The following is a 14,288-nucleotide window of genomic DNA, read 5'->3' as shown; positions in this document are numbered from 1 at the left end:
AGGGGTCGAGGTGTAGACCATCCTGTGACCAGCCAGCTTACCCCTTTTAGGGCGAGTCTTCTTGGCAGGGGGGGGCGTGGTCTGGGTCTGTCTGGGGGTGGCTCCTGATGGGGGTGAAGGCAGGACATTTGCAGAACCTGCTGCTGCTGGGGTTGGAGGACGTAGGTGAGGTGGAGGAGGGATATTTTGCCAGCAAGGTCAGCTCCAGGAGGTGGTTGAGGGGGGAGGTGAAGTGCAGGGAATGCTGGATTGCCCCAGCCTACATTTGCAACAAGATGCTGGAGGTGGGGATGACCTCCTCCATCTCCATGAGCCATGGCATAGACTCATCCTTCTCCACCAGGGTACGGACCTTTGGAGTGATTGGTGTTAGTTTGATGCTCAAGTTGCTGTCATCTTCATCATCTTGGTCTTCCTTTCCTCTCCTCACCTTTGTCTCCTCCTCCTTCCCTTCATCATCCTCCATATCTTCCACAAGATCAATTGTCCCACTCACGTCAGAAAATGAGGATTTTGGTGATAGTTGAGGTGAAAACCTTGGAAACAAAAAGTTGGCTGGTGAATCAAGGCTTCCAAGCAAAAGTGCCATGGTGGAAATATTACCCAGTCACAGGTGACAAGATGTCTGACTGCCCAGAGTAGGATGCTGTTAGCTAGGGCACTGCTCTAATTAATTTTCCACTTCAATGATCCATTCTCCATGACAAGCTGCTTATTCTGACAGCATTCACTTTCTAAATTCTCAGACGAATATTTCACTGTCCCTTGTAGTTTCCTTTGCGTGGCCACCTTCCTCTGGAATTGAGCCTCCAGGTCCTCCACTCGGGCTTGCAAAGCTGCGTTGCATACAAGGGCGGTGTTCAAAGCCTCCCATTTCTTTCGATATTCCTCTGTTTTCTTCCAGTGTTCATGCAATTTCATCCTCCATTTCTAGTAAAGGAAATAATAGGTATTGATTTCATCAATAGTTCTGCCAAGGGCATATAGTCTACACCTAATGTTCAGATTTCTTCTTTCTTAATTACATTTCTATGCCATTGTACTTATACTTGGACCTAACCATGTTTGGCATTAGTCCTTCACCAAACGGTGCCTCTATATATTACTTCCATTTCCCTTTGATTTTTCTGTTGCAACAGTGATGTTGCCTCTCCAAACTTATATCTAACCATATATTTAACCAGATCATCCCTTCTCACTTCCTTATATGGTTTTTACCTTACTGTACAGTGTACCTATTTCATCCTTCCTCTGCAAACTTTCCATATCCTATTACTGTATGTTTCACAATGCTTCTTTTGCTTTTTTTGTTGCCCTTCTCAATTGATTATTTAACTCTTTGTTCTTCATTTTGCCTAACTCTGTGTTTACATTCTTGTATTTTATTTTCTTATTCATCTTTGCAATCATCTCATCTCTGGTCCATTGTTTTCATGTATTTTTCCCACTAATGGTTCCTATAGTATCTTTTGCTCCTTTTGATATCCCTTTCATGATGCATTGCCATTTTTCTTTGATAGTATTCAGGTCATTGCTGTATTCCATGATTTTTCTCTACAGCCTGCCAGCACTTCTGCTTGTAAATCCATTTAATGCTTTTACAATCCATTTTCTAACCTACCCTCCCTACCTTATCTTTTTGAAATGGATGCTGCATTTCAAACTTAATTGTAGTCCGAGTCCAATCAGCTCCCATGAAGCTATGTCCATTAATGACACTTCCTAAAGTTGTACCTAACCAGGATATTATTTTAATGATACATTCTGAGTCACCTGGCAGATTTCGTGCATACTTTTGTCTTTTGCTGAGGCTTTACCAAGTGATGCTGATCATTAACTCCCATTTTCTGTGAATTTCCATTGTTTTCTCTCAACTGTGATTTGTTTCACCTAAATAATAGCCTGTCATCCACCATTCTTATTTTGCTATATTTATAGCTCATCTAAGTTTATTATATAACTCCCTTTTTACTTCCGTCTGGCAAACTCTATACAAATTTACATTCTGCCATTTTTGCCTATGATTTATTTTTCTAGTCATCTCATCAGCAATTCATTGTTTCCTTGTCATTTTCCATGCCAACAGATCCTGTTTATTATCTCTTGCAGCTTTTTATATCTTTTTTTCAGATATTTATTCCACGCTAAGATGAAAGGCAGAGCATGCCTTTAATTGGAAATCATTCCGGGATCCTGCCATTAACTGTCGTCACATAGGCACTCCAGCCTTGTGATGTCGCCCCTTCCCGTGTCCTGGACTAAGAATAGGGGGAATTTCAAAATGTAGGTCATCCAGGCAATATATCACGCAGCCTTGGGTATATCTTTTTGTTGAATTCCCTGGATGACACCAATCATGTATCTGATCTGCTTTAATGTGTACTTTGTCAAGCTGACCTACATTAAAGCGGTGTCTACATGTATCCCCAGATATTTTATTCTCACTGATGGAATTAACAAGCTCTTTTCAAGATTGACCATTAATCCTAGCTCTACTTCTATGAACTGGACTATTTGTTGCACCAACGTTGTTTGGTCAGTATTCAACAGGATTAGCCAATTGTCCAGATATGCTTTCAGGACTACCTGGAATTTCTTGCACAGTTCACTACTAACTGCCTGCACCCACTCTTGCATAAGGCTGGGTACCAATTGAAGATCCATTGGGAGTCTTGTCTAAATTCCTTCTGGTCCTGGTACATTGGCATCCCAACGGATGGTCTGCCTGAAGGATGCGCATCTATATTGGTATCTGCCTGAGGTAGGGAGTACTTTTTCCTTCTTATTCTTGCTTTCCTGGTAACAGTGGCTGCTCCCTTGGCTCCCGTTCCTTGTCTGGCTCCGAGTTATAATTCTGGCCTTAGTTATTGTCATGCGTTTCATGCATAGCAAGTTGCGGTGGCAATTGCTACACACTTGTCTCTTTGTATGGGTCCATATCAAGTCCACTATTTCCCAATGTGTTTGACATACTTGTCACTATTTCCTGTTTATCACTTTCACTTACCATTGATTCTCCTGAAGATGAGAAGTCTGTCTCCCACTACTTGGTGTCTGGAGTCTCTGGAACCTCTGAGGAACTCAACAAGGACCCCAGGTTCATTAGCCATCTTGTTAAGATGGCTTGGCACCACAGGGAGTGATGGCTTGGGCACAGGCATTTGCTCAGTTGTCAAACCTGGCAGTGAGGGAACACGGTGTTTCAGCACCGTCTTTTGCCCCAAAAGAGCTGCCTGGATTACTGAGTATAGGCATTCTTGGCTCCTGCTTTTCTGCTGGGCTGTCCTGATGGCTGATATCATTGATGTTGTGATGCTTGGTTTATAATGGTGGGCTGCAGCTGGATAGTATTTGAGGGCAGCCGCAGCAGGACATTTCCCAATGGTTCTTGAAATCACCTGGCTGTTTCCCAGCCATGTGCCTGGACGATAGCATGCACCCAGATTCTTTTGTATACTACATGTTTTACCAGGTCCAGGAATACCATTCAATCGGCCAAAGTGGCTACCGTTACATCAAACTTATGGAGGTCATGCCAGGTCAGCTTAGATGAATTCCTGCCATCCTTAACTTGATGGCACAAGGTGAGGACCTCATCGTTGTCCTCTAGTAGGGTGGTCCATTTGGCCAGGCATGCAGAGCGTAGTGCCACAAACATCCTCTCCAGTGCAATAATTGGTGCTGGTGATAGCAGTATTATCAGTGTTTCTGACTTACCGGGCTGGATTTGCAATTGCCTAGTGGTCCTCATCTCTTCAGATAAGGCCTGAAATTGTGTCTGCAGGGCTGGAGCCCATGCGGTAGATCCTGCTGCCCCACCCTCAGCATTGGTAACATTCCTTGGGTCAGGAGATGGCAAGACATGCTTGGCTGTGAATGGGATGTGTGCCCAACTTCTGGATGTTTTGCTTGTCGCCAGATATGTCTCAGACTGAAGACCAGTGAGGTCAATTGATTTGACATGTGCGCGATGGGGTACCCATCACTAACAATGAAGATATCTGTAGGCACTCTGTCTCTCTGAACCTTTTTGACCAACTCAGGCCTTGTCTCACCTGTATATCCACCTGGCTCCCAAATCTAAGGCTAAGCAGACTCCAGATTCAGGCCTTATCAGGGAATTATCAGGATATGGATGCCAGTTCCTTTCTCTGTTCCAGTTATGGTTTTCCTGGAAGACCTGGTGACCAAAAATGACTTAAGCTTTAGTGGAGCTGCAGGTGCCCTGAATGCCTTGCCTGGCATTGAAACCCAGGATCCTCCATTCAGCAGTCCAGTGCTTAACCCACAGGACTACAGCCACCCACTTTTACATACATATATATGTAAATATTTATGTGTATTTTTATACATATATATATATATATTTATGTGCATTTTCATATATATATATATATACATACTTAATAACTATCTTTGAAACACAATGCTTTTTGACCATTTATAAATGTATAAAAAGTATGGAACAAGATATTACAAGAACAAAGAAAGGATACTTACGTGAGTAATTTTGATGGTAGCCATCAGAAAGTAGTCATTTGGGGAAAAATGAAGACAGTTTTGGTATGGAAATTGTGAGGGGAGAAGATCTGTGTGTCCAATAGGAATCTGACAAGGTGATGAGAGGGGATTTCTAAGAGGAGACTGAAATTCGGCATGATTCAATCTTGGAGGTTTAAATGACTGGAGCACTCAGATATGTGCCATCTCATGCGTGTACGTTTATGCATGTGTTAGTATGTCTTCATGAGTGTGCATTATTATATGTATTGAGTGTGTGTGCTAGTATTACTGTTATTATGTGCTTTTAGCCACATAGAGGTATGTTTTCGGTAGTTTTGTTGTGCATATATATGCATATAATCTCATCTGTTACTGTATGTTTGATACTAATTTTTGTATATTTAAGTATTTCCCATCTATCTTAAAATTTTGAAGCATTTTATTCTGTTGACAATGTTCTTAACTCTTTGATTGTTTAGAGATTTGAGAGAAAATGCTGATTACATTGCCTTGTGAAAACATTGCCTTATATTACAGCTATATTGTAAACATGAAATTGCTGAAATAAACTGTAGTCCATAGTTTAATGCCTGGTTATGTTTAAATATTTTAATAAGTAATACAATTCAAGTAATATCAGGATATAAAATTCCACCAGCCATTTTTGAAGAGGCAAATTTTGCACAGAACTTTTCAATTGCTATTTATTCAATTTAAAATTCTATGTAGACTTTTTTTACGCATCCTCTTTTACACTTACCTCATTTAATCAAGGCTTTACTCTAAATGAGAATAAGTACACTAAATACATGCCTGGCTGGTATTACAACTGTTCTGAAACAATTGCTTGCTGAAACAAACTTAAGTCCATATTTTAATGACTGTTGGTGTTGACATAACATAAAAGTAATACAAGTCAAGTCAAATGAGCATATAAAATCAGAATTGCCATTTTTTGAGGGAGAAATTTTGCACTAAACTCTTCAATTCTTATTTATATAACATCAAAGTTGTATGAATACTCTGTATTGGGCTCCTAAGTCCCAGTTGCCATGTTTGATCAAGACCTCTTTCTTAATAAGCATTATAATGGTAATTGGAGACCCCTATCATATAAATTTTATCAGTCGTATTGTTTTCCAAAGAAATTTTATTTAAAGCTGGTTTCAACTGTCAACTTGAATCAATGTCATTAATCTATGAAGATAGCAATGCATTTTGAATGAGATGGCCCTCAAGTATATAATTTGAACATTCTAAAAATAATTATGATAGATTTCCAGTACCCACTATTCCTATAAAGATTTATTGTATCATAAGTTTTTCCAAATTTAAAACTATTTAATGGGTGACATTTATAAAAGAGCATTTCTGCTCATCAGTTTTCTCTAGGAAGCTAATTGGATCTGCTGAAATGTATGTGTAATTGGAAATTTCTTCCAAACTAAATGCATTGTGATTAAAGATGGATATCAGCTAAGTGCAAAACATTTTTGTTGCAATATTTCAACTGATTCAAGAGAAGCAAATCTATTTTGTCCTACAATTTAATGCCATTAATGAGGTATTGGTCCAGCACAAAATGCATCAAAACAGCAGATAAAGCAGGTTTTGGAAGTCTGTGGTTTAGCAGTAAAGAAACCAAAGTCAAATGCTTCTAGTTTGGCAAAGGGAATTTATATCCAACCCCAGTTATTCAAACACTTATAATGAATAATTTCTATAATATTCTCCATGGACCACTTTTCTCCATTAAGCAGCAGCAGTTTCAGGAGAAATATGAGGTAATCTAGCTCAAAATGTCTAGATAGGTAAAATTTCCCATAGACCCCCCCTATTTCCAGCTCTTCCATAAATACAGGGTGTTCCGGACTGTAATACCTCAACTTCTAATCACTTTTTTGTGCATAACCAGGTACTCCAAACTCTTAATATCCAAAAGATGACGTCTGCATTGCAATCCCCAAGATTATCCACCAAGAACCAGGGAATACCTTCACAGCATTCCGGTATTAACATAGAGGCATCTATGTAAATATACCTTTACTTCTTCCTAACCAAATGCTGTGTGATATAGACAGATGCCTTGTTTTATCTTACTTTCATAGGCATCATGCAACAATTCATTCTTCACCAATAAACATTCGTCAACAAACCATGCCCAACTTTGCATATTTTTTCTTCAGCAACAGTCTTAACATCTAAACCCTGTCCATCTTAGACTTTCCACACTTACTGACTAGCCAAAGAGAGAACATATACACTCCAATGTCCTGTGAACAATACAATTTCTTTTTTCTCTTGCAGAACCAATTTGCATTATCTTTATCTCATCATTTTATTCCTCCAGGAAATTAAAAGCAGGTATATTTCCAGGCAAAAAGGCATGAGGCCAGTGTTTTGCCTTGTATAAACTGAACTTAATAGATAGTAGAGAAATGAACTTATTAATAACAATCCTAGCATGATTGATGGACAAAAGGGTGAAATAGTTATAATATATATATATATATAGTTATATATAATATAAGCCTTAAAGTTGATTTAACGTTTAGAAGATCCAAAAATTGAAAAAATGATAGGTATGTTTGAGTTAATGATGAATTAGAAGATTAAAATGGAAAAATTATGAAATTTTAATTCTTACAGGTTGAAAATTTTTCTGTTTAGATTTATGTTATCAAGATATACATAATCATCCAGAGATTTTCAGCTTTATCAATTATTTTTTATTTAAAAAATTATATAAAACAGGACAATGTCACTGTTAAAGAGTTATAATTTATGTTTTACAATTGGTTTTTTCAGAGTGTATGGGAATATTTGGGAAGAGTTAAGGAATAACAAATAATCCTCAGCAGTCTAATGCACTTCAATTTTATGTAGCCTAAGCACTCTTCTGTTCACAATGCTCCAGGTAATGAATGATTATTGACATATCTTACATTTTTATGATCATTTTGCAGAGTGTGTCATCATGTGCGATAATAGATGACTACGCTGAACGAATGCCTTTGAGCACATGTTGCATGTGTGTCGCTTTTCACCGGTATGTGTGAACATGTGCCTCTTTAGATGATTACTCAGAATGAATGCTTTTGAACACAGGCCGCACGTGTGTGGCTTTTCACCAGTATGCGTCTTTATGTGTGTCTTGAGATCACTATTCTGGATGAATGTTTTTGAACAGATGTTGCACTTGTGTGGCCTTTCACCAGTGTGTGTCAGTATGTGCCTCTTTTGATTACTGCTACAAGCAAAGGTTTTTGAACAAAAGTCACAATTGTATGGCTTTTCACCAGTGTGTGTAATCATGTGTAACTTTAGATTACCTCTGTAAGTGAATGCTTTTGAACAGACTTCCCACTTGTGTGGCTTTTCACCAGTGTGTATCATCATGTGTGACTTAAGATGACTATGCCTTTTGAATGATTTTGAACACACCCGACACTTGTGTGGCTCTTCGCCAGTATGTATCATCATGTGTGACTTTAGATGACTTTTCTGAGTGGAGGATTTTGAACAGATGTTGCATGTGTGTGGCTTTTCACCAGTATGTGTCAATATATGATGCTTTAGACAAGTACTTGTAGCAAATGGTTTAGAACATATATTACACTTGTGTTGTTTTTCAGCAGTGTGTGTTAGCATGTGCCTTTTTAAGTGACTATTGGCAATAAATGTTTTGGAACAGATCTCACATGTGTGTGGCCTTTCTACAGTATGTGTCCACATGTGCCTCTGTAAAAATATATTTTTATCAAAACCTTTTAAACACAATGCACATTGGAATGGCCTTTTTCCAGTGTGCGTTGACATGTGAATTTTGAGTTTACTGAAATTCAGAAAGTTTTTAGAGCAGAAATCACATTGGTGCTTCTTCTTAAGAGCATGCATCAATTTGATATGACTTGCAAGGTCATCTTTTCTCTTAAATACTTCCACACAAACATCACATCTGAATAGCATCACCTTCCTAAGGTGCACATGCATTACATGATCTTTGAGAAGGTCCCTTTGTTCAAATACCTTCCTGCAAATTTCACACACATGTATTTCAGTAGCTGAAGCATCTTCTCCTGCATCATCCTGTTTTTGGTGTTTATCTGAAAGATTTGAAGAATAAGTAGATATTCAATAAAAAGGTGCATACATTTATACAATCATACATCTACTCTTGCCTGTATATACTCATCAGTCTAAATATGTATGCTAGCAATGTAAGTTGCAATAAAATCTCAGGAACAAAGCATCTGTCATCACCTACTGCTGACCTGAATAAGGCCTTTTAGCACTTTTTGTTTTACCTTCATCAGTGTCCAAGTTGCTGTTGTTTCAAACAAAAGCAACAAATATGTTACTAAGAAATAATAGACATGGAAAATCAAAGAAAATAGTTTAACTGTAAACAATGGACATGTAAACACAACAAATGAATGGCATTGACACATTTCACATGATATTTATATCTTACTTAGGATAAAACATAAGATATTGAAAGGGAAAATGGTTGTTTTTGGTTATATTATTTATTATTCTAAACTGATAATATCTAAATTCAGAATAATCAAGCACAATTAAAAAATGCCTTGAAAACAGCAAGATTAATTAAAGATCTAGTCTTCTTAGCTATATAAATAATACTAAATATATTAATAAATAATTGCAAAAATGATGATAACATTATCATCTTTTTTGCAATTTATTATAATATTTTAAGTGGCCTTTCAGTAATTTTTAAAACATTTTGCTGATAACACAGTCCTTAGCTTTCCTTACCTTGTTCCTGCAATACCTTCCCTCCCAGTCTTACTTTCATCTGAGGTATATGAGTATCACAATCATCCTTAATCTCCACTTCCTCCTCAGAGGGCATATTTACTTCTGCATCTGCCAAATGATCCTGCATGATCAAGGAAAAAATATTACAGATTTTCAGGATATGCATGAACAATGTTTTAAAAATATGTTATTTTAAAAATTAAGATTAAAAAATTGTTACCTTGTATACATTAAATTAATATAATAAAATAGTATTTTAGCTGATACCTCTTCAAAAAAGTTTTTTTTGTCAAACCATTGCCTTGCATTGGTTAGGAAGATATGATTGATATAATACCTTGATCAAAAATTTCCCGGAATTTATTCAGAAAATTAAAAATACAAGTTTATTCATCTAAATCTATATTGCCCCCTTTAATGTAATCCCCATCGACTGCAACACACTTATGCCAGTGCTTGATCCAATCCTCGAAACATTTTTTATATTCAGTTTTCGGTATGTTTATCAGTGCTTCCTGCAATTTTTCCATTACTTCCTCTCGGCTGCTAAAACGCGTTCCCCGTAATGGTTTTTTAACTCGATTGAACAGAAAGACTTTTCTATGCTTAAGCTTGGTGACCTTAGTTCTTAACCATTCAGTTCTTTGTATATTCTTTCCAAGTTTCTTGGATATTTTCTTTGTCTTAGCTTTTTTAATCTGAGTCAAGTTCTAACACTGTGTTACCATGTTGGCCTAAGTTCTTTAACAGACAGTTTTTCACATTATTCCTTTCAATTCTCTTGGATCTTTTATATGCCAGCTATAATCTCACTCAACTTATCTTTAACTGCTAGAATAGATCTTTCCTTCTTACTATCTGATAATGATTTAACCTTCTTACTCTCTTCTTCTGCGGACTCATCATATTCTTGCATAATCCTGAGAACCCTCATTTCATATGCTACCAATAATTCAGAGCACCAATACCTACAAATATAATTAGAAGAGTCAACCCCAGCCATACTCTTAAGAATGGGCAAAGGATAGGTGAGGGAAATTAGAAGTAGTAGTAAATCAATAAATATTATAAAAATAAATAACTGAATATAAACCAATAAGAAATACAATAAAAAACTAAAAAAAACTAAAATTATTGGAAACAGTAAACAGTTAGAATGATGAAATGGAAGACTGTAAATAAATCACGCACTATCTATCTTGGACTATATAGCATTGATACTTGCTGGTCACATGCACTCACGCTCTATAAGGTGTTATGAGACTTTTCTCTCTGCATCAGGGGCTCACTAATCACACCAAGGGAAATACAATTAAAAATTATTACAAATGGAAAATAATTACATACTCTCTTTCTTGGATGTATTATATAGAATTGATCCCTGGCTAGTGTCAAGCACTTACATTCAATCAGGGCTTAGGAGAAATTCCCTCTGCACCACTGGCCCATTAGTCATAAGGAATGTAATTATTATAAAAAATTACTAAGTGTATGGATTTGATGTACTATACAGCATCGATCCTTGCTTGTAGCATGAACTCACAATCTATCAGGGTTTACAAGAGGTTTCCCTCTCCATAAGGGGCCCACTAATTACACTATTATTAGCGAAATTAAATTTAAAATGAAATAAATAAAAAATAATCACCAACCCTCTAGCTTGGATGTGCTATATAGCCTTAATCCTTGATAGTCTCAAGAATCACATTCAATCAGGGCTTACAAGAGATATTCCCTGAAACAGTGGCCCATCAGTCAATCATAATATAAAAATAAAACAAAAATGATTACAAACTATCTAGCTTCGATGTACTAAGCAGCATTCATCCTTACTTGTTGCTTGCACTTCCACTATAGCAGGGCTTACAAGAGGTTTCCCTCTCCGTCAGGGGCTCACTAATCAGACGTAGTGGAATAAAACAAAAAATTTTAACAAATGAAAAATAATCACCTACCCTTTAGATTTGATGTACAATATAGCATTCAATCAGGTCTTATAAGAGGTTCCCTCTGCACCACTGGCCTATCAGTCACACATAGCATAATAATAATAAAAGCAAAATAATCACATACTCTCTAGCTTGGGTGTACTAAGCAGAATTGATCCCTGCTTGTCACATGCACTCCCATGTTATCAGGGCTTACGAGAGGTTTCTCTCTGCACCAGAGGCCTGCCAATCACTCACTTGCTTGGATATGTGAAGATGCCTTAATCCTTCCAAAAGTCACTCACAGGTCCACCGTGGAATCTCTTCTGACATTTATACTGTGACTGGTACTTAGTGAAAAGGTAAGGGGAGTGCCCAGAGGCTCTTGCATAATAACACCTTGGAGGACATATTCAAGTCAGACAAGGAAGTGCAAGACTCAGTAGCCAGTTGGCTTTATGATGCGGCATGAGAAAGGTATGACTCAAGTATTATGAAGCTGCTTACAAGGATAAAAAACATGATTGATTGTCAAGGCAACTTTAAATCTTCAGGTTTTCTTAAGGTTTAAACAAAGTTGAGAATACATTTCTTTTTCCATAAAAAGCAATGCAAGACCTTACTTTTTGAAGGGTCTTTGAAAAATGCAGTGAATGTGAATGACTATAGCTCATGCATATGACAATCTAATAATGGATAAACTTGAACATAAGTTCTCTCATCAAAGTAATACTCAAACCATACTGTCATGTCTTTTTCTTCTTCTTTTTCACAGTATCTTTCAATTAATCTACATCTGACTCGAATATAACTTTCCAAACTATCAACATTCACACCTAGAAAAATAATTTTAACAGTCTGAACGAACCTTACCAACTATCAACAATAAATTTATTTCAACTGGCCAACCATGACATACAAAATCCTTCATCCCCTTCTCACTCTGTCTCTGGCTTTTGTTTCTACAAGAACACTCCTCCCTAATAAAAATCCACGGACCAGCTACTTCACTGTCTCAGAAAAAGTGGGAAACCTGAAAAACTGCTGAATAGTAACATTCTCATACCTTCATCCCAATATACTCCTCTTTTTGAAGCAAACTGCCTGAAAAGCCATTACCTTATCATCACTTCTTTATCCAAATACCATAAAATTAAACAATCTGTGAACATAGCCTTAACTGTAACTTTTGCCCTGCCTAGAACATCAGTCAATGAAACACCACCATTTGCCTCTTCATCATAACCAATACTATTCTACCAAAACCATCATGATCTTTAACTATCCCATTCTTAATCATCCTGCCTCCCAATACCAATCTTTTGATGACCACTTCTCTGTTTAGGTGATTGAAAACCTTTCAAAATCTGCAAGTAGCAGATAGGTAAGAAATGAGAGATGGTGCATATCTGAGTGCTCCTTTTATTAAAGGCCTTCCAGCCTAACCAAGCCCACTGAATGCATCAAATACCTGGCTTTGAATAATAAATTCATGTTTCAGGGAAAGAACAAATAATATGATTTGTGCGTAGAGGTACTAAAAAGAATAAAGATAAGGATAACCAAGTTATCCCAGTAATCACCAGGAATTTGAAGTTGCATCAGAACATTTCATCCAAGCCTATCAGCTGCAGAGTAACAGAACACATTATTTAAAACAGCATCTTTACAATTCTGACATATCTCCTTACTTGGCACAAGCTGTCTATTTCCTGTTCTTAAAATCAATCCTAACACAATTTTCACACAAATCTAATACATGCCATGCTACATAATAGCCATTATCTATCTTAACACTTCAATTTGCTATGGAATCCTGGGCATACGTTATCTCCTCTTAAAACAGTGACAAATCACTATATTCACCTTTTTGAATAAATCACCTATATCATGAGCAGTAATTCAATGCTTTTGCCTTTTTCATTGGGGAGGAATTACAATAACGCTATATGGCCAAAAATATAAGTCAGAAAGACTAATATAGTTAAATTAAATAAATAGCATAACATTTACAGCATAAAAAGTAAACATCTGTTCCTCTCATTTGAAAAATTAAGCATTCGTCATTATGACACAAACGCTCTTATTTTTCCCTTACCTCAAGAGAAGTCCTTTCCTGAATTTGAAAATTGTAGTCCACTTCCTCCTTGCTAGCTGGAATTTCAATAACCTCCGACTCTTCAATATCCACCTTCTCCTTTTTCACAGTGATCTGCATATATTTGTTAAAAATGATGAACAATAATAAAAAAATATGACTAGCTTTGCCAGTTTTACCATTTAAGTACGAGAATTTTGGAAAGATATTGTGTAACAAAAATGATTTATGTTAGGTTATCATTGGTCATATATGAAGTGAAAATGTAAATCTCAGACATTTCACAATGACTAATTGCAAATTCTTCTTTTATCAATAATCATTCGAAATTGTATGTTTTGAACATATGACCCTATAACTTTAACTATATAAGGATTAGATGCTAGTCATTTTCTTGGCAATTTGTATGTTTACCCAAGATTAAATGAAAAACTACCATTGGTCCAATGTTTACACAATTGAAATATTTCCACAAAAAAGTCCATCTATTAAAAATGAATACATTAATGAATCTAACAGAGTAGTAAACATACCAAAATACAGAGGAATTACTTTGGCAATGTTATAGAAATAATTGTATTCATAACTATTTATGTATACAAAGCATAAAAAATGAATGCTAAGATATAATGATGAAAAACACCATAATTGTAATTAGAATAAAACACGACAAAGAAAGCCAGGCTAAGTACTCTTACGCATGCTCTTTAATAAACAAATCAGTAATCAATTTTTTCCCACGTACACATCTTATGTATACAATATTCACAATTTTTAAGTCATTTCCCGTCTTTGCCATTTGGTCATTAGACCTTTAGGCATTTCTATTTTAGGGATGAAATACTCTTAATTATTCTTAATTTTCCCTTACCTCAACAGAAGTCTCTTCCTGAATTTGAATATAATGGTTCACTTCATCCTGGCTTGCTGGAATTTCAATACCCTCCGGCTTTACAACATCCATCATCTCTCTTTTC

The 14,288-nt window shown here is 36.4% G+C and overlaps 1 protein-coding gene and 1 long non-coding RNA gene across 2 annotated transcripts in view; one reads left to right on the top strand and one right to left on the bottom strand.

Moving 5' to 3' along the window:
- Positions 1-14,288, top strand: part of LOC139686264 (uncharacterized) — a 275,732-nt gene that overhangs the window by 22,960 nt on the left and 238,484 nt on the right. The gene's annotated exons all lie outside the window — the stretch shown is intronic.
- LOC139686257 (uncharacterized) lies at positions 8,531-13,341 on the bottom strand. The gene is made up of 3 exons (XR_011700345.1): positions 13,312-13,341; positions 9,283-9,406; positions 8,531-8,609 (listed from the first exon to the last, which is right to left on the bottom strand). It is a non-coding gene; the product is annotated as an uncharacterized lncRNA (long non-coding RNA).

This window comes from Hetaerina americana, unplaced genomic scaffold (assembly GCF_022747635.1).
Source record: "Hetaerina americana unplaced genomic scaffold, ioHetAmer1.1.p SCAF_137, whole genome shotgun sequence".
NCBI lineage: Eukaryota > Metazoa > Arthropoda > Insecta > Odonata > Calopterygidae > Hetaerina > Hetaerina americana.
Note: the sequence above shows the minus strand (reverse complement) of the source record. Positions and strands in the feature narration are given on the sequence as shown.